Source organism: Macaca thibetana, chromosome 11 (genome assembly GCF_024542745.1).
Source record: "Macaca thibetana thibetana isolate TM-01 chromosome 11, ASM2454274v1, whole genome shotgun sequence".
In the NCBI taxonomy this organism is placed as follows: domain Eukaryota; kingdom Metazoa; phylum Chordata; class Mammalia; order Primates; family Cercopithecidae; genus Macaca; species Macaca thibetana.
Genome location: NC_065588.1, coordinates 41,240,330 through 41,262,803, shown reverse-complemented (window position 1 = coordinate 41,262,803; position 22,474 = coordinate 41,240,330). Strand labels below are relative to the sequence as shown.

The following is a 22,474-nucleotide window of genomic DNA, read 5'->3' as shown; positions in this document are numbered from 1 at the left end:
GAGAAATTCAAGCCAGCTGCAGAAATTTGTATAAGTAATGAGGAGCTGAATGGTAATCACCAAGACAATGGGAAAAATGTCTCCAGGGCATATCAGAAACCTTCACAGCAGCCCCTCCCATCATAGGCCCAGAGGCCTCGGAAGGAAAAATGGTTCTGTGGACCAGGACCAGGGCCCCCCCAGCTCTGTGCAGCCTTAGGACGTGATGCCCTGTATCCCAGCTGCTTCAGCTCCAGTCATGGCTAAAAGTTGCCAACATACAGTTCAGGCCATTGCTTCAAAGGGTGCAAGTCCTAAGCCTTGGCAGTTTTCACTTGGTGTTGGGCATGTGGGTGCACAGAAGTTCAAGAATTGAAGTTTGGGAACCTCTGCCTAGATTTCAGAGGATATATGGAAATGCCTGGATGTCTAGGCAGAAGTTTGTTGCAGGACCGGAACTCTCATGGAGAGCCTCTGTTAGGGTGGTGCAGAAGGGAAATGTGGGGTCGGGAGCCACCCTACAGAGTCTCTACTGGGGCACTGCCTTGTGGAGCTATGAGAAGAGGCCACCATCCTGCAGACTCCAGAATGGTAGATCCATTGACAGCTTGCATCGTGTGCCTGGAAAAGCCACAGACATTCAATGCCAGCCATGAAAGAAGCTGAGAGCAGGCTGTATCCTGCCAAGTCACAGGGGTAGAGTTGCCCAAGGCCATGGGAGCCCTTCTCTCACATCAGTGTGACCTAGATATGAGACATGGAGTCAGAGGAAATCATTTTGAAACTTTAAGGTTAATGACTGCCCTATTGGATTTGGGACTTGCATAAGGCCTGCAGCCCCGTTGTTCCGGCAAATTTCTCCCATTTGGAATGGGTGTATTTACCCAATGCCTGTACCCCCATTGTACCTAGGAAGTAACTAACTTGCTTTTCAATTTTACAGGCTCATAGGCAGAAGGGATTTGCCTTGTCTCAGATGAGACTTTGGACTTGGACTTCTGTATTAATGCTAGAATGAGTTAAGACTTCTCCTCCCTGCCACCATGTGAAGAAGGACATGTTTGCTTCCCCTTCTGCCATAATTGTGTTTCCTGGAACCTCCACAGCCCTGCAAAACTGTGAGTCAATTAAACCTGTTTCCTTTATAAATTACTCAGTCTTGGGCAGTTCTTTATAGCAGCATGAGAACAGACTAATACAAAGGCAGAAGAAACTCACAAGTGCTTTGTCAAGCCCTTGCTTACTGTCTGTTGGCCAAAGGAAGTCACATGACTGAGTTCAAAGTTGGAGTGTGAGACACTGGATGCATAGAGGTCACTAACCGGGGCCTTTATAAGCTAACATACAATACAATTATCAGGTTGTCTATTTTGTCATATTAAATTGATCAGTAGATTCAAGTGTTGCCTTCTCAATATGCCTATCTTTCAGGTAATGATGATACACCAATTCTATCATTACTTCTGCATTTATTGGTCTACACTTAAATTCTTCTGTAAAGGAGCACTTACCCCCTATAAATTATTTGCTTATGCTAAAATACACGATGAACATGTATTTCCATGTATTTGTTATTTTCATAGTAGTGAATTGGTACCATAGCATTCCAAAGGAGCTAATGAGTTTTTTTAAAAAAAATTATCATTTTCGACTCATGGATTTTTAACCTACTTGAGGTATTTTGGTCCATTATAGTCATTATTCCTTTTCATACTTGATATGGTTTGGCTCTGTGTCCTCACCCATATCTCATCTTGAATCGTATTCCCATAATTCCCATGTGTTATGGGAGGGACCCAGTGGGAGATAACTGAATCATGGGGGTGGTTTCTCCCATACTGTTCTCATGGTAGTAAATAAGTCTCACAAGATCTGATGATTTGATAAGGGAAACATGTTTAGCTAGGTTCTCATTCTCTCTCTTGCCTGCTGCGATGTAAGATGTGCTTTTTGCCTTATGCCATGATTCTGAGGCCTCTCCAGCCACGTGGCACCGTAAGTCCAACGAAATTTCTTTCTTTCGTAAATTGCCCAATCTTGGGTATGTCTTTATCAGTAATGCGAAAACAAACTAATACAATACTCAAGCTGCCCCATCTTGTCCTAGTGGCAGTACCTTCAATTGGGCTCCTGTGTCTTTTTGATGTGATCCCAGATAGCTTTCTTGCTTCCTTATATGGCTAGATCTTCCAAGCTCATCCTGCTGCAGAGGTGGATTCAGCTGTTTCTCCAGAGAGTCCTGGTTCCTTTTACTGGGGAATATTTAAAGACCACACAATATGGGTTCTAGGAGATAGGAGGGTTAAACAACAGATTCTGTGTGAACAACATTACAGTCTTGCAAATGTGGTAGACATGTAGGTGTAATTTGTTTGTTTTCTTTTGTAATATACTAACCTCCACTTCATTCTTCTGGGAACAGCATTTCATCTTTTGGGAAATTGGTTTTTTCTCACTTTAGTCATTTGTTTTTAGTCATCATACTCTTCCTCTCTAGGTCTAAGCACAGGCATGTCACCAAAGTCCTCTGCTAGAATCTTTTGAACTGGAATAGGAGAAAGAATTAAGTTACTAACAAAATTTTGAGAGGTGCTGGAGCTGTCCGTTAGCCGTAATGTCTACTGTGTGTAGGAAGCTGGTTTCATATCCCATATGGTTTGGCTCTGTGTCCCCACACAAATCTCATGTTGAATTGTAATTCTCAATGTTGGAGGAGGGACCTGGTGGGAGGTGATTGGATCATAGGGCAGATTTCCCCCATGCTGTTCTCCTGATAGTGAGTTCTCACAAGATCTGATGGTTTAAAAGTGTGTGGCACTTCTCCTCTTGTGCACTTTCTCTCTTCTGCTACCATGTGAAGAAGGTTCTTGTTTCCCCCTTCACCTTCTACCGTGATTGTAAGTTTCCTAAGGCCTTGCAATCATGCTTCCTATACAGCCTGTGGAACTGAGTCAATTAAACCTCTTTTCATAAATTACCCAGTCTCGGGTAGTTCTTTATAGCTGTGTGAGAACAGACTAATGTAACATCCTTGGTGAATTCAGTGTCTATGGGGATATTTCATCTATTGTCTCCACCTCAGATATCTCTTTGTCAAACGTATTGGCTTGGACTTGTTGCCACTTTAGCCTCTCACTCCCATTACCATTATCTTAGAATGTTTCATTAACTGGAACTGCTCTGCTTCTGAAATTGTAACATTTGCAGCCACCTCACTGATCACAATCATTTCTTTCACCAGTGCTCTCACTTTGGCATTTATGATTCACAAATTTTATACCCTACTGAGATTGCTGGTCCCCTAATTTCTCAGGGTTTCTCCTATCTTCCCTTTCCAGTCTACCCTACAAAATGCATATCTTTACTCATGCTCATTGCTCCTGGGTTATTTTTCCAGAGCCTGCCTGCAGAACTGTTACTATGAAACAGTCCAACTCTCCCTTCTAGTCTTGGGTCCTTTTCGAGAAAAGTACACAATAGTATGTGCCTATTAAAAAGCCACTAAAAATTCATGGTCTGAGGCCTCAGCTGAGATCTACTGTGTTATCTGGCACTTTCCTCTCTGATATGGTTAGATTTTGCGCTCCCATCCAAATCTCATCTTGAATTGTGAATCCCATAATCCCCAGTTGCAGAGGGATAGACCTGGTGGGAGGGGGCGCTGTTCCCCATGCTGTTCTCTTGATAGTGAGTTTTCACGAGATCTGATGGTTTTATAACTGTCTGATAGTTCCTCCTCCTCACGCTTGCTCTCTCTCATCTGCTGCCATGTTAAGATGTGCCTCAGGAGCTGGCCGCGGGGCCGCTGCTCTGCCATTGGTTGAGGCGCAGAGCGAAGTGAAGGGCTGCCCAGGTGAGACCAGGCTGACGGAAAAAGATGGATACTACTATACTGAATATGCAGAATCTGTTTGAGCAGCTTGTGGGCGGGGCGGAGATTCTCAGTGAAGGAAACGAACTGCAATTTATCCAGCTGGTGAAGGACTTTGAGGATTTCTTTAAAAAGTGGGAGAGGACTGACTATGAGCTGGGGGAAATACAAGGATCTTTTGATAAAAGCAGAGACTGAGTGAAATGCTCTGGATGTTAAGCTGAAGCATGCATATAATCAGGTGGATGCAGACATCCAAACGGAGAGCTGAGGCTGACTGCCAAAAGCTGGAATGACAGATTCAGCTGATTCGAGAGATGTTCATGTGTGACATATCTGGCCAACTAAGCGGGGAGCAAAAATCAGCTTTGGCTTTTCTCAACAGAGGCCAACCATCCAGCAGCAATGCTGGGAACAAAAGACTATCAATCATCGATGAATCTGGTTCCATTTTATCAGATATCAGCTTTGACAACACTGATGAATCACTGGATTGGGACTCTTCTTTGGTGAAGACTTTCAAGCTGAAGAAGAGAGAAAAGAGGCGCTCTAGTAGCCGACAGTTTGTTGATGGTCCCTCTGGACCTGTAAAGAAAACCCGTTCCATTGGCTCCACAGTAGACCAGGGGGAATGAATCCATAGTTGCAAAAACTACCGTGACTGTTCCCAGAGATGGCGGGCCCATCAAAGCTGTGTCCACTATTGAGACTGTGCCATATTGGATCAGGAGCCAAAGGAAAACAGGTACTTTACAACCTTGGAACAGTGACCCCGCCCTGAACAGCAGGCAGCTGGAGCCAAGAACTGAGACAATGTGGGCACGCCAGAGAGTAACAGAGGGATGTACCTGCATGACTTTGTCTCTAAGACGGTTATTAAACCCGAATTCTATGTTCCATGTGGAAAGCAGGTAAAATTTGGGAAACTATCTCTGAAGTGTGGAGACTGTTGTGTGGTCTGTCATCCAGAATGTCGGGACCACTGTCCCCTTACCTGCATTCGTACTCTGATAGGAACACCTGTCAAGATTAGAGAGGGAATGCTGGCTTACTTTGTATCCCAGACCTCTCCAATGATCCCCTCCATTGTTGTGCATTGTGTAAATGAGATTGAGCAGAGAGGTCTTACTGAGACAGGCCTGTATAGGATCTCGGGCGGTGACCGCACAGTAAAAGCTGAAAGAGAAATTCCTCAGAGTGAAAACCGTACCCCTCCTCAGCAAAGTGGATGATATCCACGCTATCTGCAGCCTTCTAAAAGACTTTCTTCGAAACTTCAAAGAACCTTTCACCTAAACAAAGCTTTTATGGAAGCAGCAGAAATCACAGATGAAGACAACAGCATAGCTGCCATGTACCAGGCTGTTGGTGAACTGCTCCAGGTCAACAGGGACACACTGGCTTTCCTCATGATTCACTTGCAGAGAGTAGCTCAGAGTCCACACACTAAAATGAATGCTGCCAATCTGGCTAAAGTCCTTGCCCTATAATAGTGGCTCATGCTGTGCCCAATCCAGACCCAGTTACAATGTTACAGGACATCAAGTGTCAACTCAAGGTGGTCAAGCGCCTGCTTTCCTTGCCCCTGGAGTATTGGAGTCAGTTCACCATAGTGGAGCAAGAGAACATTGACCCCTTACATGTCATTGAAAACTCAAATGCCTTTTCAACATCACAGACACCAGATATTAAAGTGAGTTTACTGGCATCTGTGACCACTCCTGGACATCAGCTTCTCAAGACTCCTTCATGTAGTTCCCTGTCACAGAGAGTCAGTTCCACCCTCACAAAGAACACTCCCAGATTTGGAAGCAAAAGCAAGTTTGCCACCAACCTAAGACGACAAGGCAACTGTTTTACTTCTTCAATGTTCCAGTGAAGTCACATCTGCCTATTACTCCCAGCACTGACTGACTATAAGAAAGGACACCTGTACTCTCTGCTCTGCAGCCTCCTGTACTCATTACTACCTTTAGCATTCTCCAGGCTTTTATTCAAGTTTAATTTTGCATGAGGGTTTTACTAAAATTACATGTATCTCCCCTTCCTTCTCCTCGAGTCACATAATATCAGTACCTTGTTCCGGTCATTGTTGGGAGCTTTTAGATGAGAGATCTTTCCAAGGGTAGCAGGGTTAGTATGGAATTGATTGTGATTCTTTTGGGGGAAGGGGGGTTATTATCCCTTTGGCTTAAAGTCAAATGCTGCTCATGGAATGAATGATCTTTCTCTAGTTTTATTTATAACTGATTTCCATGAGACAATGACAAAAACCCTACCTATCTGATAAGATTGACTTGTCTCAGGGTGGGAAGTGGGAGGGTGGGGCAAAGAAAGGATTACACCAGAAGATTTAGGATGCCTCCTTCTAAGACCTGGAAATTCTCATTCCCCATTATGAACAGAGCTATAATATGGAGCTTTCATAAAAATGGGATGCATTGAGGACAGAACTAGTGATGGGAGTATGCGTAGTTTTAATCTGGATGATTAGGTCTTTAATAGTGTTGAGTGGCACAACCTTGTAAATGTGAAAGTACAACTTGTATTTATCTCTAATATGCCATTGGCTGAACTTTGGGTTAACTTGGGGTCAAAGTCAGTTTTTGTTTTAAAATTGAATTCATTCTGATGCTTGACCCCCATACTCCCAATCTTGTCCAGTGGAGCCCAACTTCTAAAGATCAATATGTGATCCTTTGGCATCTCTACTAACAATAAAGAATAGGCTATAAGGAAGATGGTAAATATTTTATGTGGTAAGAAAAGCCACAGTCATTTTTTCTTTGCACTTTGGATGCTGAAATTTTCCCATGGAACACAACCACATCTAGACAGATGTTAGGGTTTTCTTTTGTTAAAATTATTCTTAATTTCTGTAAAAATGATTTCCTTCTATAGAATGTTTAACTTTATATTGAGCCTTATCTGTAAAACACCTATTTAGAATAATATTTGGAAAAAAGTAAATGGCTTTTTCAACATGGAAAACAAAACAAAACAAAAAAGATGTGCCTCTTCCCCTCCCGCCATGATTGTTGTAAGTTTCCTGAGGCCTTCCCAACCCTGCAGAACTATGAATCAATTAAACGCCTTTTCTTTATAAATTATCCAGCATTGGGCAGTTCTTTACAGCCATGTGAAAACAGACTAATACATTCATACATTCTCGTCTCAGATGGCTATTCCAGACCTTCCCCTAGCTCCTCTCCTTACTACAGCAGACTCTAGTCTCTTGCCCTCAATCTCAGCTGATGACCTCATTTTAAACTTTCTGTTAACAATTACTCTGATTTGCTTTTAAGTGTCAGACACTGAGCAAGATGTTTTGAATGCATTATCGTATTTACACATCAAAATAGTGCTATGAGTTAGGGATAAATATCCCATTTCACCTAAGAGAGGTTAAACAACTGTCCCATGAGTGTCCAGTATACTTGTATAACAAACCACCCCAATTTATTGGCTTAAAATAATTAACTAGAGTAATTTCTTTTGAGTTCTGAGTCCATTGGCTGGTTCTGCTGCTCTGGACTGGACTCAGTCATGCATCTGCTGTCAGCTGGCAGGTCAGCTGGGATCTTGGGACAATCCTGCTTTGCTCCATGTGGTCTCTTATCTCCTCCCATGGGCTACACCAGGTCTATTTTCACATATTAACAAGAGTTCATGAAAGGAAGTAGAAACACACAAGTGTCCTTCAAGCCTCTGCTTGCTATCCCATGGGATGAAATAAGTCCCATGATTAAGCCCAGAGTCAGAATGGGAGTGAACTACAAAACTGTAGTGGGGAGGGAACTCATAGTTTGGACTATAAATGAAATTGATCTACCACACATAGCTAATCAGTTGTACAGATGAATTTCAAACCCAGATCTCTTAACACAGAGCCCATTTTCTTTCCTCTATACTCACAGCTGCTTCACCACAAAAAAATCCAGAAATCATGAGGCAAGAATTCTAATGTTTTTCTTCCCCCTTCTCACAAAGTCTCTCTGAATCCATTTTTATCTCTTTTCTCTCATGTGAGGAAAAGTGTTGCCCCTTCTTTGTTCAATTTTAATTGCCCCACTAGGACTATGGATCCTACTTTTTCCTTCCTCCTCAAGAACTTTGCTTCCTTAAACACCCCCATCTATCCTTAACCTTCAGCCTCTCCTCTGCAGTGCCCCTTTTCTCTCATCATATAAATATCCTTGACTCTTCTTTTAATCACATGATTTCCTTTAGCTTTCCCTTTGTGTTTCTTCAACCTCCCCATTGCCACCTTTTTACCTTCTACTGGCATTCAGCAGTCCACAAACTAGTTTCTGGCTCCCTTGCCCCCATGAAAAGAGGCTCTTGCCCAAGTCACTCATGATCAAGTTATTTATTTTTTTGGTCTGAGGCATTTTTAGAGTTAGTATATTAAGGTCGGTGAGGATAAGCTGTGGAAACCAATTCCTAAATCTTAATGGGATTGCCAATAAAAGCTTAGTTTTCATTTAGGTCATGATCTCCTCATGTATTTGCTTGTTGGCATTCCCTGTGGTGACCTGGGTCCTTAGGCTCCTTTCATCTTGTGACTCCACCATCTCTTATGGACTTAAGGCCCTCCACTGGAGCTCTGCATCTGGCAGCTGAGGAGCGAAGAGTGTGGAAGATTGTTTGAGTTGTTAGAAGGGGGCAGGGCCAGGGAGAAATTTATCACTTCTACCTTTATTGCATTGGCCATAACACAGCCTGCAAGGAAGGCTGGAACATGCATTGCAGCTGTCTTCCAGTTGGAAAATTAAACTGTTGAGTATACAGCAGTTCTTTACCAAAGTCTGCCATCGTTTCTTTCTGAAACTCTCTCCTGTGTCTTCCATGACACCATTTTCTCTTGGTTTGTCTTCAAATCCTGGCTGTTTATTTTCAGTCTCTCACAGATCCTCTTTTATTCATTTCCTTAAATGTTGGCATCCTGCTGCACTTTGTTCTTAAGTCATTTCTCTTCTCACTAAATATTCTTCCTGGAACATTCCATAAATAACCAGCAGATCTATTTCCATCTTTTTGTTCAGACCCCGATGTAAAACCTGCTGTTCTTCCTTTAAGTCTCCATTTTGGTAAGTGGGCATCTTCTCCGGTCACCAAACCAGAAAATGAAGTGATCCTACATTCTTCTTTATCCTCTGTAACTGAAGGTTTCAGTCTCAGCACTACTGACATTTTGGGCCAGATAATTATTTGTTGCAGGAGAGGTTCTGCACATTGTAGAATGTTTAGCAGCATCCTTGGCCTTTACCTGCTAGATACCAGTAGGGAACCCCTTCCCACGTTGTGACAATCCCCAAAAATATCCAGACATTGCCAAATGTCCCCTGGGGAGGGGGAGACTGTCTCCAGTTATCTCCAGTTAAGAACTGCCCTATAAAATCATCCAGTCCTACAGATTCAACCCTGTAGTTCAACATTTTCTTTCTTCATTTAAATCTTTTTGCCATTCATTTCATCTTTTTTTTTTTTTTTTTTTTTGAGACAAAGTTTTACTCTGTCACCCAGGCTGGAGTGCGGTGGCACAATAACAGCTCACTGCAGCCTTGACCTCCTGGGCTAAAGTGATCCTCCGACCTCAGCCTCTCAAGAAGCTGGGACCACAGGAGCATGCCAACACACCCAAATAATGTTTTTGATTTTTTTTGTACAGATGGGGTCTCCCTATGTTGCCCAGGCTGGTCTCAAACTCCTGAGCTCAAGCAATCCTCCCACCTCGGCCTCCCAAAGTGCTAGAATTACAGGTATGAGCCACCTTGCCTGACACATTTCATTAAGTTTCACATAATTTCGCCTCTAGATGTTTCCAATTGCCTCCTCTCTGGCTGTGGCAAGCAAGTTTGCTGAACCAACAGTAATTCTTGACTCAAATATTCGTTGCTACTATGCACTAAAGAAAAATGGAATACTTGTTTTTCAGCCTCATTTCCATCTAAGGATAACCAGTTGACACAATGTAGCATGGAATATTAGGTTCATGAAGGGAAGCTAGTTGAACTTAAAGGTTAACAGCAAAGCTTTGGAATCATCCAGCTTGGATCATTGCATCCAGCCTCATCACTCTGACAATTGTGCCACCTTAGGAAAGTTATTTAAATTCTATGTGCCCCATCAGCAAAACTGGGATAATAGTAGTACCAACCTTATAGTATTATTGTGAAGATAAATGAGTTAATATGTATAAAGTGTTTAATACAGGCATTCCTTGTTTTATTGTTTCATTCCACTTTGCTTCATTGTGCTTCACAGAAATTGCATATTTTACAAATTGAAGATTTGTGTCAACCCTGCAAGGCTATCACTGAGCAAGGCTATCAGTACAATTTTTCCAACAGCATGTGTTCACTTTGTGTCTCTGTGTCACATTTTGGTAATTCTTGCAATATTTTGAAAGTTTTCATTATTATTATATCTGTTATGGTGATCTGTGATCTTTGACATTATTATAATGTCAAATTGTTTGTAATTGTTTGGGGGCACCAAGAACTGTGCCCATATAAGACAGTAAACTTAATAAATGTTGTATGTGGTCTGACCACTCCACCAACTGGCTGTTGGTTGTTTTCCCAGCTCTCTGCCTCTCCTCATGCTTTCCCATTCCCTGAGACATAACAAGATTCAGCCAATTAAAAGGCCTAGTTTGTAAATGTTCAGGTGAAAGGAAAAGTCACACAACTCTCACTTTAAATCAAAAGCTAAAAATGATTAAGATTAGTGAGGAAGGCATGTCAAAAGTCAAGACAGGCCAAAAGTTAGGCCTCTTGCACCAAACAGCTAAGTTGTGAATGCAAAAGGAAAGTTATTGAAGGAAATTAAAAGTGCTACTCTAGGGAACCCAGACATGATAAGGAAATAAAACAGCCTTATTGCTGATATAGAGAAAGTTTAAGTGGTCTGGATAGAAGACCGAACCAACCACAGTATTTCCTTAAGCCAAAGCCTTAGCCAGAGAAAGGCCCCAACTTTCTTCAATTCTATGAAGGTTGTGGGAGGTGAGGAAGCTACAGAATAAAATGTGAAACTAACAGAAGTTGATTCATGCGGTTTAAGGAGAGAAGCCATCTCCATAACATAAGAGTGCAAAAGTGAAGTGCCAAGTGCTGATGGAGAAGCTGAAGCATGTGTTCCAGAAGATCTAGCTGAGATCATCGATGGAGGTGGCTACATTAAACAACAGGTTTTCAATGTAAATGAAACAGTCTTCTGTTAGAAGAAGATGCCAGGTAGGACTTTCATAGCCAGAGAGGAGGAGTCAGTGCCTGGCTTTGAAGCTTCAAAAGACAGGCTGACTCTCTTGTTAGGGGGTAATGCAGCCGGTGACTTTAAGTTGAAGCCAATGGTCATTTACTCTTATGAAAATACTAGGGGGGGCGGAGCAAGATGGCCAAATAGGAACAGCTCCAGTCTCCAACTCCCAGCACGAGCGACACAGAAGACCGGTGATTTCTGCATTTTCAACTGAGGTACTGGGTTCATCTCACTGGGGAGTGCCGGACGATCGGTGCTGGTCAGCTGCTGCAGCCCGACCAGCGAGAGCTGAAGCAGGGCGAGGCATCGCCTCGCCTGGGAAGCGCAAGGGGGAAGGGAATCCCTTTTCCTAGCCAGGGGAACTGAGACACACAACACCTGGAAAATCAGGTAACTCCCACCCCAATACTGCGCTTTAAGCAAACAGGCACACCAGGAGATCATATCCCACACCTGGCCGGGAGGGTCCCACACCCACGGAGCCTCCCTCATTGCTAGCACAGCAGTCTTCGATATCGCGGCAAGGCAGTAGCGAGGCTGGGTGAGGGGCACCCGCCATTGCTGAGGCTTAAGTAGGTAAACAAAGCTGCTGGGAAGCTGGAACTGGGTGGAGCTCACAGCAGCTCAAGGAAACCTGCTTGTCTCTGTAGACTCCACCTCTGGGGACAGGGCACAGTAAACAATAACAAACTCAGCCGAAACCTCTGCAGACGCAAACAACTCTGTCTGACAGCTTTGAAGAGAGCAGTGGATCTCCCAACACGGAGGTTGAGATCTGAGAAGGGACAGACTCCCTGCTCAAGTGGGTCCCTGACCCCTGAGTAGCCTAACTGGGAGACATCCCCCACGAGGGGCAGTCTGACACCCCACACCTCACAGGGTGGAGTACACCCCTGAGAGGAAGCTTCCAAAGCAAGAATCAGACAGGTACACTCGCTGTTCAGAAATATTCTATCTTCTGCAGCCTCTGCTTCTGATACCCAGGCAAACAGGATCTGGAGTGGACCTCAAGCAATCTCCAACAGACCTACAGCTGAGGGTCCTAACTGTTAGAAGGAAAACTATCAAACAGGAAAGACACCTACACCAAAACCCCATCAGTACATCACCATCATCAAAGACCAGAGGCAGATAAAACCACAAAGATGGGGAAAAAGCAGGGCAGAAAAGCTGGAAATTCAAAAAATAAGAGTGCATCTCCCCCTGCAAAGGAGCGCAGCTCATCGCCAGCAACGGATCAAAGCTGGACGGAGAATGACTTTGATGAGATGAGAGAAGAAGGCTTCAGTCCATCAAATTTCTCAGAGCTAAAGGAGGAATTACGTACCCAGCACAAAGAAACTAAAAATCTTGAAAAAAAAGTGGAAGAATTGATGGCTAGAGTAATTAATGCAGAGAAGGTCCTAAACGAAATGAAAGAGATGAAAACCATGACACGAGAAATACGTGACAAATGCACAAGCTTCAGTAACCGACTCGATCAACTGGAAGAAAGAGTATCAGCGATTGAGGATCAAATGAATGAAATGAAGCGAGAAGAGAAACCAAAAGAAAAAAGAAGAAAAAGAAATGAACAAAGCCTGCAAGAAGTATGGGATTATGTAAAAAGACCAAATCTACGTCTGATTGGGGTGCCTGAAAGTGAGGGGGAAAATGGAACCAAGTTGGAAAACACTCTTCAGGATATCATCCAGGAGAACTTCCCCAACGTAGTAGGGCAGGCCAACATTCAAATCCAGGAAATACAGAGAACGCCACAAAGATACTCCTCGAGAAGAGCAACTCCAAGACACATAATTGCCAGATTCACCAAAGTTGAAATGAAGGAAAAAATCTTAAGGGCAGCCAGAGAGAAAGGTCGGGTTACCCACAAAGGGAAGCCCATCAGACTAACAGCAGATCTCTCGGCAGAAACTCTCCAAGCCAGAAGAGAGTGGGGGCCAATATTCAACATTCTTAAAGAAAAGAATTTTAAACCCAGAATTTCATATCCAGCCAAACTAAGTTTCATAAGTGAAGGAGAAATAAAATCCTTTACAGATAAGCAAATGCTTAGAGATTTTGTCACCACTAGGCCTGCCTTACAAGAGACCCTGAAGGAAGCACTGAACATGGAAAGGAACAACCGGTACCAGCCATTGCAAAAACATGCCAAAATGTAAAGACCATCGAGGCTAGGAAGAAACTGCATCAACTAACGACCAAAATAACCAGTTAATATCATAATGGCAGGATCAAGTTCACACATAACAATCTTAACCTTAAATGTAAATGGACTAAATGCTCCAATTAAAAGACATAGACTGGCAAACTGGATAAAGAGTCAAGACCCATCAGTCTGCTGTATTCAGGAGACCCATCTCACATGCAGAGACATACATAGGCTCAAAATAAAGGGATGGAGGAAGATTTACCAAGTAAATGGAGAACAAAAAAAAGCGGGGGTTGCAATACTAGTCTCTGATAAAACAGACTTTAAACCATCAAAGATCAAAAGAGACAAAGAAGGCCATTACATAATGGTAAAGGGATCAATTCAACAGGAAGAGCTAACTATCCTAAATATATATGCACCCAATACAGGAGCACCCAGATTCATCAAGCAAGTCCTTAGAGACTTACAAAGAGACTTAGACTCCCATACAATAATAATGGGAGACTTCAACACTCCGCTGTCAACATTAGACAGATCAACGAGACAGAAAGTTAACAAGGATATCCAGGAATTGAACTCATCTCTGCAGCAAGCAGACCTAATAGACATATATAGAACTCTCCACCCCAAATCAACAGAATATACATTCTTCTCAGCACCACATCGTACTTACTCCAAAATCGACCACGTATTTGGAAGTAAAGCACTCCTCAGCAAATGTACAAGAACAGAAATTATAACAAACTGTCTCTCAGACCACAGTGCAATCAAACTAGAACTCAGGACTAAGAAACTCAATCAAAACCGCTCAACTACATGGAAACTGAACAACCTGCTCCTGAATGACTACTGGGTACATAACGAAATGAAGGCAGAAATAAAGATGTTCTTTGAAACCAATGAGAACAAAGATACAACATACCAGAATCTCTGGGACACATTTAAAGCAGTGTGTAGAGGGAAATTTATAGCACTAAATGCCCACAAGAGAAACCTGGAAAGATCTAAAATTGACACCCTAACATCGCAATTAAAAAAACTAGAGAAGCAAGAGCAAACACATTCGAAAGCTAGCAGAAGGTTAGAAATAACTAAGATCAGAGCAGAACTGAAGGAGATAGAGACACAAAAAACTCTCCAAAAAATCAATGAATCCAGGAGTTGGTTTTTTGAAAAGATCAACAAAATTGACAGACCACTAGCAAGACTAATAAAGAAGAAAAGAGAGAAGAATCAAATAGACGCAATAAAAAATGATAAAGGGGATATCACCACCGACCCCACAGAAATACAAACTACCATCAGAGAATACTATAAACACCTCTACGCAAATAAACTAGAAAATCTAGAAGAAATGGATAATTTCCTGGACACTTACACTCTTCCAAGACTAAACCAGGAAGAAGTTGAATCCCTGAATAGACCAATAGCAGGCTCTGAAATTGAGGCAATAATTAATAACCTACCAACCAATAAAAGTCCAGGACCAGATGGATTCACAGCTGAATTCTACCAGAGGTACAAGGAGGAGTTGGTACCATTCCTTCTGAAACTATTCCAATCAATAGAAAAAGAGGGAATCCTCCCTAACTCATTTTATGAGGCCAACATCATCCTGATACCAAAGCCTGGTAGAGACACAACAAAAAAAGATAATTTTAGACCAATATCCCTGATGAACATCGATGCAAAAATCCTCAATAAAATACTGGCAAACCGGATTCAGCAACACATCAAAATCTTATCCACCATGATCAAGTGGGCTTCATCCCCGGGATGCAAGGCTGGTTCAACATTCGCAAATCAATAAACATAATCCAGCATATAAACAGAACCAAAGACAAGAAACACATGATTATCTCAATAGATGCAGAAAAGGCTTTTGACAAAATTCAACAGCCCTTCATGCTAAAAACGCTCAATAAATTCGGTATTGATGGAACGTATCTCAAAATAATAAGAGCTATTTATGACAAACCCACAGCCTATATCATACTGAATGGGCAAAAACTGGAAAAATTCCCTTTGAAAACTGGCACAAGACAGGGATGCCCTCTCTCACCACTCCTATTCAACATAGTGTTGGAAGTTCTGGCTAGGGCAATTAGGCAAGAGAAAGAAATCAAGGGTATTCAGTTAGGAAAAGAAGAAGTCAAATTGTCCCTGATTGCAGATGACATGATTGTATATTTAGAAAACCCTATTGTCTCAGCCCAAAATCTCCTTAAGCTGATAAGCAACGTCAGCAAAGTCTCAGGATACAAAATTAATGTGCAAAAATCACAAGCATTCTTATACACCAGTAACAGACAAACAGAGAGCCAAATCAGGAATGAACTTCCATTCACAACTGCTTCAAAGAGAATAAAATACCTAGGAATCCAACTTACAAGGGATGTAAAGGACCTCTTCAAGGAGAACTACAAACCACTGCTCAGTGAAATCAAAGAGGACACAAACAAATGGAAGAACATACCATGCTCATGGATAGGAAGAATCAATATTGTGAAAATGGCCATAGTGCCCAAGGTAATTTATAGATTCAATGCCATCCCCATCAAGCTACCAATGAGTTTCTTCACAGAATTGGAAAAAACTGCTTTAAAGTTCATATGGAACCAAAAAAGAGCCCGCATCTCGAAGACAATCCTAAGTCAAAAGAACGAAGCTGGAGGCATCACGCTACCTGACTTCAAACTATACTACAAGGCTACAGTAACCAAAACAGCATGGTACTGGTACCAAAACAGAGATATAGACCAATGGAACAGAACAGAGTCCTCACAAATAATACCACACATCTACAGCCATCTGATCTTTGACAAACCTGAGAGAAACAAGAAATGGGGAAAGAATTCCCTATTTAATAAATGGTGCTGGGAAAATTGGCTAGCCATAAGTAGAAAGCTGAAACTGGATCCTTTCCTTACTCCTTATACAAAAATTAATTAAGATGGATTAGAGACTTAAATGTTAGACCTAATACCATAAAAATCCTAGAGGAAAACCTAGGTAGTACCATTCAGGACATAGGCATGGGCAAAGACTTCATGTCTAAAACACCAAAAGCAACAGCAGCAAAAGCCAAAATTGTCAAATGGGATCTCATTAAACTAAAGAGCTTCTGCACAGCAAAAGAAACTACCATCAGAGTGAACAGGCAATCTACAGAATGGGAGAAAATTTTTGCAATCTACTCGTCTGACAAAGGGCTAATATCCAGAACCTACAAAGAACTCAAACAAATTTACAAGAAAAAAACAAACAACCCCATCAAAAAGTGGGCAAAGGATATGAACAGACATTTCTCAAAGGAAGACATTCATACAGCCAACAGACACATGAAAAAATGCTCATCATCACTGGCCATCAGAGAAATGCAAATCAAAACCACGATGAGATACCATCTCACACCAGTTAGAATGGCAATCATTAAAAAGTCAGGAAACAACAGGTGCTGGAGAGGATGTGGAGAAATAGGAACACTTTTACACTGTTGGTGGGATTGTAAACTAGTTCAACCATTATGGAAAACAGTATGGCGATTCCTCAAGGATCTAGAACTAGATGTACCATATGACCCAGCCATCCATTACTGGGTATATACCCAAAGGATTATAAATTATGCTGCTATAAAGACACATGCACACGTATGTTTATTGCAGCACTATTTACAATAGCAAAGACTTGGAATCAACCTAAATGTCCGTCAGTGACAGACTTGATTAAGAAAATGTGGCACATATACACCATGGAATACTATGCAGCCATAAAAAAGGATGAGTTTGTGTCCTTTGTAGGGACATGGATGCAGCTGGAAACCATCATTCTTAGCAAACTATCACAAGAACAGAAAACCAAACACCACATGTTCTCACTCATAGGTGGGAACTGAACAATGAGATCACTTGGACTCAGGAAGGGGAACATCACACACTGGGGCCTATCATGGGGAGGGGGGAGGGGGGAGGGGGATTGCATCGGGAGTTATAGCTGATGTAAATGACGAGTTGATGGGTGCAGCACACCAACATGGCACAAGTATACATATGTAACAAACCTGCACGTTATGCACATGTACCCTACAACTTAAAGTATAATAATAATAAATAAATTTACAAAAATAAATAAATAAATAAAAAGAAAGTTTAAAAAAAAAAAAAGAAAATCCTAGGGCCTTTCAGATTTCTTTCAAAATATTATTGCTCATTGACAATGCATCTCGTCATCGAAGAGCTCTCATGGAGCTATACAAGGAGATTAATGTTGTTTCCATGCTGCTAACACAATATCCCTTCTGCAGCCCATGGATCAAGGAGTCATTTCAACTTTTAAGTCTTATTCTTTAAAAAAAATTTGTAAGGCTATAGCTGCCATAAAGGTGATTTCTCTGATGGATCAGGGAAAAGTAAATTGAAACATGCTGGAAAGGATTCACCATTCTAGATTCCATTAAGAACATTCATGATTCACGGGAAGAGGTCAAAAGAACATTAACAGGAGTTCAGCAGAAGTTAATTCCAGCCTTCATGCATTACTTTGAGGGGTTCAACACATTAGTGGAGGAAGTAACTGCAAATGTGCTACAAGTAGCAAGAGAACTAGAATTTATAAATGGAACCCGAAGACATGACTGAATTGCCCCAATCTCATGCTCAAACTTGAACAGATGGGGAGTTGCTTCTCTGTGATATGCAAACTGGGTTCTTGAGATGGAACCTACTCTTGGTGAAGATACTGTGAACATTTTTGAAATGGCCACAAAGGATTTAGAACACTGCATAAACTCATTTGGTAAAGTAGTGGCAAGGTTTAAAAGGATTGACTCCAATTTTGAAATAAGTTCTACAATGGGTAAAATGCTATGGTATCAACCAGCATTTCATGGTACAAACAAATCTTTCCTGAAAGAAAGAGTCCATTGGTGTGGCAAATTTCATTGTTGTCTTATGTTAAGAAATTGCCACAGCTACCTCAATCCTTAGCCACCCTGGTCAGTCAGCAACCATCAACATCGATGCAAGACCTTCTACCAGCACAAAGATTATAACTCGCTAAAGGATCAAAGGAATATTAGCACTTTTTAGCAATAAAGTATTTTTAAATTAAGGTACGTACTTTTTAAAAGACATAATGATATTGCACACTTAATAGAGTGTAAACATAACTTTTATATGCTCTGGAAAACAAAAAAAATTGTGTGACTTGGTTTTTTTTGATATTCACTTTATGGTGGTGGTCTAGAACTGAATTCACAATATCTCTGAGGTATGCCTGTACTGTGCCTGGCTGCATGGTCACTATTATATAGTGATGACAATAAGCATGTAATCACTCTTTTCCCTGCTCAATCTCAAATTTTACCACTTCACATCCTATCACCAACCGCTATTCACCTTTACTATTCACTTCAGGGCCCAGCGCAGCAGCTCATGCCTGTAATCCGAGCACTTGGGGAGACCCAGGTGGGAGGATTACTTGACCGAGGCCAGGAGTTCCAGGAGTTCGAGAATTGTGTCTGCACTCCAGCCTGGGTGACAAAGTCAGATTCTGTCTTTAAAAAAAAAAAAAAAACTGAACAACAACAACAACAAGAAGCAAACTCAGTTCAGTGAGACTGCCTTTATTTCTGGGTTTTTTTTTTTTTTAGTTTCCATAGGTTATTGGGTAACAGGTGGTGTTTGGTTACATAAGTTCTTTAGTGGTGATTTGTGAGAGTTTGGTGCACCCATCACCCGAACAGTATACATGGCACCCAATTTGTAGTCTTTTATCCCTCACTCCCCACTCAAGACTTTCCCCTGAGTCCCCAAAGTCCATTGTGTCATTTGTATGCCTTTGCATCCTCATAACTTAGCTTCCATATATGAGTGAGAACATACAATGTTTGGTTTTCCATTCCTGAGTTACTTCACTTAGAATAGTCTCCAATCTCATCCAGGTCACTGCAAATGTCATTCATTCACTCCTTTTTATGGCTGAGTAGTATTCCATCATATATATATATGATGGAATACTATCATATATATATGATGGAATATATGATGGAATATATATGGAATGTGTGTGTGTGTGTGTATATATATATATATATATATATAAAACACACAGTTTCTTTATCCACTCATTGATTGATAGGTATTTAGGTTGGTTCCACATTTTTGCAATTGCAAATTGTGCTGCTATGAACATGAATGTTCGTATAATGACTGGTTTTCCTCTGGGTAGATACCCAGTAGTGAGACTGCTGGATCAAATGGTAGTTCTACTTTTAGTTCTGTAAGGAATGTCCACACTGTTTTCCATAGTGGCTGTACTAGTTTACATTCCCACTAGCAGTGTAGAAGTGTTCTCTGTTCACCACATCTGTGCCAACATCTATTATTTTTATTTTTTATTTTTCGATTATGGCCGTTTTTGCAGGAGTAAGGTGGGATCACATCGTGGTTTTGATTTGCATTTCCCTGATCATTAGTGATGTTGTACACTTTTTGATATGTTTGTTGGCCATTTGTATATCTTCTTTTGAGAATTTTCTATTTATGTCATTAGCCCACTTTTTGATGAGATTTTTTTTTCTTGCTAATTTGTTTGAGCTCATTGTATATTCTGGATATTAGACCTTTGTCAGATGTAGTTTGTGAAGATTTTTCTCCCACTCTGTGGATTGTCTGTTTACTCTGCTGACTGTGCCTTCGCTGTGCAAAAGCTCTTTAGTTTAATTAAGTCCCAGCTATTTATCTTTGTTTTTGGTGCATTTGCTTTTGGCTTCTTAGTCATAAAATCCTTGCCTAAGGCAATGTCTCGAAGGGTTTTCCAATGTTATCTTTTAGAATTTTTATAGTTTCAGGTTTTAGATTTAAGTCCTTGATCAATCTTGAGGTGATTTTTATATAAGGTGAGAGATGAGAATTGAGTTTCATTCTCCTACATGTGGCTAGCCAATTATCTCAGCACCATTTGTTGAATAGGGTGTCCTATCCCCACTTTATGTTTTTGTTTGCTTTGTCAAAGATCAGTTGGCTGTAAGTATTTGGGTTCTCTATTCTGTTCCATTGGTCTACGTGCCTATTTTTATACCAGTACCATGCTGTTTTGGTGACTGTGGCCTTATAGAGTTCGAAGTCAGGTAATGTGATGCCTCCAGATTTGTTCATTTTGCGTAGTCTTGCTTTGGCTATGTGGGCTCTTTTTTAGTTCCATATGAATTTTAGGATTGTTTTTTCCAATTTTGTGAAGAATGATGGTGGTATTTTGGTGGGAATTGTATTGAATTTGTAGATTGCTTTTGGCAGTATAATCATTTTCACAATATTGATTCTACCCATCCATGAGCATGAGATGTGTTTCCATTTATTTGTGTTGTCTATGATTTTTTTCCAGCAGCGTTTTGTACTTTTCCTTGTAGAGGTCTTTCACCTCACTGGTTAGATACATTCCTAAGTATTTTATTTTATTTTTTTGCAGCTATTGTAGAAGGGGTTGAATTCTTGATTTGATTCTCAGCTTGGTCGCTGTTGATGTATAGAAGAGCTACTGATTTGTGTATATTAATTTTGTATCTGGAATCTTTGCTGAATTTTTTTTTATTATCAGTTCTGAGCGCTTTCTGGAGGAGTCTTTAGGGATTTTTAGGGAAACAATCATATCATCAGCACACAGCGACAGGTTGACTTCCTCTTTGCTGAGTTGGATGCCATTTATTTATTTCTGTTGTCTGATTGCTCTGGCTAGGACTCCCAGTACTACGTTGAAGGGAAATGGGGAGAATGGGCATCCTTAAGTTGTTCCAGTTCTCAGAAGGAATGCTTTCAACTTTTCCCCATTCAGTATTATGTTGGCTGTGGGTTTGTCAGAGATGGATGGCTTTTGTTACGTTGAGGTATGTTCCCTGTATGCCGATTTTGCTGAGAATTTTAATCATAAAGGAATGTTGGATGTTTTTGAATGCTTTTTCTGTGTCTACCAAGGTGATCATGCAATTTTTGCTTTTAATTCTGTTTATGTGGTGTATCACATTTACTGACTTGCATATGTTAAGCCATTCCTGCATCCCTGGTATGAAACCCACTTGATCATGGTGGATTTTTTTTTTTTTTTTTTTTTTTTTTTTGCTATCTTGTTGGATTTGGTTAGATAGCATTTTGTTAAGGATTTTTGCATTTATGTTAATCAGAGATATTGGTCTGTAGTTTTCTTTTTTGGTTATGTCCTTCCATGGTTTTGGTATTAGGGTAATCCTGGCTTCACAGAATGATTTAGGGCAGATTCCCTCTTTCTCTATCTTGTGGAATAGTGTCAACAGGATTGGTACCAATTCTTTGGATGTCTGGTCAAATTCTGCTGTGAATCCGTCTGGTTCTGGACTGTTTTTGTCAGTAAATTTTAAATTGCCATTTTAATCTCACTGCTTATTATTGGTCTGTTTAGGATATCTAATTCTTCCTGATTTATACTAGGAGGGTTGTATCTTTCCAGGAATTTATCCATCTCCTCTAGGTTTTCTAGTTTGTGTGCATAAGGATGTTCATAGTAGCCTTGAATGATCTTTTGCATTTCTGCAGTGTCAGTTGTAATATCTTCCATTACATTTCTAATTGAGCTGTTTGGATTTTCTCTCTTCTTTTCTTGGTTAATCTTGCTAATAGTCTATCAATTTTATTTATCTTTCCAAAGAACCAGCTTTTTATTTCATTCATCTTTTGTATTTTGTTTGTTTTAATTTCATTTAGTTTTGCTATGATCTTGGTTATTTCCTTTCTTCTGCTGGGTTTGGGTTTTGTTTGTTCTTTTTTCTCTAGTTCCTTGAGGTGCGACCTTAGATTGTCTGTTTGTGCTCTCTCATACTTTCTGATGTAGGTGTTTAGGGCTATGAACTTTCCTCTTAGCACGCCTTTGTTGTATCCCAGAGGTTTTGATAGACACCTAACACTGGAGCTCCTAATTTTGTAAAACAATTACTAATACACCTAAGAAATGAGATAGATAGCAACACAATAGTAGTGGGGGGGGGGGCTTCATATTCCACTGACAGCACTGGACAGGTCATCAAGACAGAAAGTCAGCAAAGAAACAATGGATTTAAACTATATCCTGGAACAAATGGACTTAACAGATATTTACAGAACATTCTATCCAACAGCTGCAGAATATACATTCTATTTATCAGTGCACAGAACTTTCTCCAAGATAGCTTCAATAAA

The 22,474-nt window shown here is 40.9% G+C and overlaps 1 pseudogene; it reads left to right on the top strand.

The window, feature by feature from the left end:
- The first annotated feature begins 3,856 nt into the window (after positions 1 to 3,856).
- LOC126931307 (rac GTPase-activating protein 1-like) lies at positions 3,857 to 5,729 on the top strand (annotated as a pseudogene).
- The last annotated feature ends 16,745 nt before the right edge of the window (positions 5,730 to 22,474 follow it).